The sequence below is a fragment of the Natrix helvetica genome, assembly GCF_964273705.1.
Source record: "Natrix helvetica genome assembly, chromosome: 3".
NCBI lineage: Eukaryota > Metazoa > Chordata > Lepidosauria > Squamata > Natricidae > Natrix > Natrix helvetica.
In genome coordinates this window covers 120406437-120409720 of record NC_138549.1, presented here as the reverse complement: position 1 = coordinate 120409720, position 3284 = coordinate 120406437, and positions in this window count along the sequence as shown.

Sequence of the window (3284 nt, the reverse complement as noted above, 5' to 3'; positions counted from 1 at the left end):
TAACAAAAGCTGTCCAGCTTTGGTTTAATTATGTACGGACACAGCATGTAACAACTTGCTCAACCTGGGTTTTTCCAGATGTAGTGAACTCTAACCTTCCCTAATCCTTCGCCAGCCTAGCCAAGGACATATGTTAATAGAAAAATTTTAAGAAAGCGTCAGTTTAAGAAAATTTGCTCTTTTAGAAAGTGGAGTTGAAGGTTGTCCTATTAACCCAGAATGTATTATTTATCAGCAAAACCTACCTCTTCCCAGAACTGAGATTTGAATGTGAGTCAAAGTACTTCCATAGTTACATTCTGTGCCACCAAATTTACATAGAGCGCTATTTTGTATTTCGGATAGATCAGGGGTCTCCAACCTTGGCAACTTTAAGACTTGTGGACTGCGACTCCCAGAATTCCTCAGCCAGCTGGCTGAGGAATTCTGGGAGTCGCAGTCCACAAGTCTTAAAGTTGCCAAGGTTGGAGACCTCTGGGATACATAATGTCTGCTTGAAGTTCCTGCAGCAACCTACCGGGGAGCTCCAGAAACAGAAGGCAGCTAGTTTACAGCAAGAGAAAGAAAAGTGGAGTTTTCTTCCATTCAGTGTTGCAAAACCAAAGAAAGAAGCCATCACAAGATGTAGCCTTTGCTTCCAGCTTTTTAAGGAACAGCAGGAATCCTACAGGCAGAAGGGGAAATTTCTGTCAATGGAAATCTGCTCTGTGCTGCAATTGTTGAGGAATGACTCCTAAATGAGACAATCCAGTGTCTATTCTGGATTTCAAGCCCAACTAATTAACTTCAGGAGTTAATCAGCTCAGCTCAGCTTTCATTGAACCCTTGGATCCTTAGGCAGTTATTCCAACTCTCAATAGGCTGCCAACCTCAGATTACAGCAGCTTTTGTAATTGGAACACCCTATAAAGGGCAGAAAGGAACTGAGAAAGCAGGCAATTATCTGCTCGAGATTATACTCGGATTATACTCGGATCCCATAAGTGAGATTATACTCAGAGTCCATAAATGTGCAGTCTATCCATATCTGCTATGGAGCCTCAAGGGGTTGGTTGAATAGCAACGTCAGCAGTGGCGGTACACCAGCTACTGAGGTACATGAAATGAAAAATGTGGCTATTATGATTTAATCTTTCCAGTAGGCTTCTCATAGACACATGCTGGCCACAGGGGTAAAAGAATAGTTGTGGCTAATTGCAAGGTGACTCGCTTTACATCATTGGTAGCTCCAGTGCACAAAACAGATATTCAAAGAAAATGCTATAGAACCAGTCTTGACTAGATTTATAATATAGGCAGTCCTCAATTTATGAACACAGTTGAGCCCAAAATTTCTGCTGCTAAGTGAAACATTTGTTAAGTCAGTTTTGCCCCAATTTATGACCTTTCTTGCCACAGTCGTTACGTGAATCACTGCAGTTGTTAAGTTAGGCACACCATTTGGCTTTCCCACTGACTTTGTGTGAGCCGCGGTGGCACATTGGTTAGAATGCAGTACCGCGTGCTACTTCTGCTGACTGCCAGGTGCCAGCAGTTCGATCCTGCCCAGCTCAAGGTTGACTCATCCTTCCATCTTTCAGAAGTCTTTCAGATTATTGGGGGCAATATGCTGACTCCGTAAACTGCTTAGGGAGGGCTGTAAAGCACTGTGAAGCGGTATATAAGTCTAAGTGCTATGGCTATTGTCAGAAGGTTGCAAAAGGCGATCACAGAACCTCAGGACTCTCAACCATCATAAGTATGAATCAGTCACCAAGTGCCCGAATTTAGATCCTGTGATTATGAGGATGCTGCAACGGTCATAAGTATGAAAATCATACATCATACGTCATAAGTCACTTTTTTCCACGCTGTTGTAACTTCAAATAGTCACTAAATTAATTGTTGTAAATTGCATACATCCCACAATCCTGTTTCATTGGATCATCATTTATTGAATAAACTGCAATTGGCTGATTTTCATACCCATGGTAAACCATAAAACATGGTTTAGAAATTGTGTTGGCTGGCTTCACAGTACACAATAAGCCAAAATGAAACAAACTGTATTACGACTTTGTACAAAACATAAACTAGTCACCATAATTACATAGTTTTCCATTCCCCAAACAGTAAACAGTGCCAGAAGCAGATGTTTCCTTCCAATGAGAGAAAACTGACCCAGGCTTAGCAGTGTCTGCCACAGTTGATTTAAAAAAAAAAAAACTCATAGAGGCCGGAGGAAAAGTAGCACATGGACAGCAGGCAGAGAAAAGTTTTCAGCAACAAGTAATACCAGTGTGAAGTACCAATCTTAAGCAGGATTCAAGGCTACAGGCTACAGGTTCAGAAGAGTGAATGATTTTCATTGCTGAAATGTTGGTAGAAACAGAACGGGTATCTTGTGGATTAAGTCTAGTAATCACAGTAACATTTTGGAAGCTTTCCCATAATTTCCAGTCTTGCTGCTCATCATAACAAATCCAGGAATGGTTTATTTCATCTGAAAATGAAGTTAGCAATGTTCCCGGTCTGATTAGTCCTGATGGGCCAGTGCATTCCCTTTTTCTGACCAGGTTTTTAATGTGGCTATAAAGACGATCTGTCACAAGCGGTCTCGGTGGCTTTCCTCCTCCACTTCCCAACAGACAAGCCGATCATCCAGTATCAGGACCTGACTCACCAGGAAAATATCCCTGGAATGAAGATGTCCAGCTTGGTTTCTGAAGTACAATCAGACGCTGGTAAAACACAGATGGTAGCCTCTCCAAAATAAATCCAGAGAGATTGAAGGGGTCCAGGTTGCTTAAGAAAAAAAAGAGCTGAAGGGAACTGAACTCCCTTCCCTCCAGTGGTGGGATTCAAAAACTTTAACTACTGGTTCGGTGGGCGTGGCTTTGTGGGCGTGGCAGGGGAAGGATACTGCAAAATCCCCATTCCCTCCCCACTCCTGGGGGAAGGTTACTGTAAAATCCCCATTCCCCTCCCCACCCCGCTAACCTGCTTTCCAGCTCCGTTCTCCTGTTCAGGGCAATAAAAGATCAGCTGGGAAGCTGAGAGGCAGCGGGGGCGAGGCCAGCCAATTTGCCAGTTCTCTGAACTATTCAAAATTTCCACTACCAGTTCTCCAGAACCTGTCAGAACTGGCTGAATACCACCTCTCTCTCAAATTTCTGTTCTAAAAGGTGAGCCAAATAGGGACGAGGAGAGAAAAGATTCAAAGAAGAAAACACATTAGTAACAAGGGGGGAGGAGATCTTTTTTTAAAATCCACATATGTGGCGTTCATATGAAAAAGAAATGAA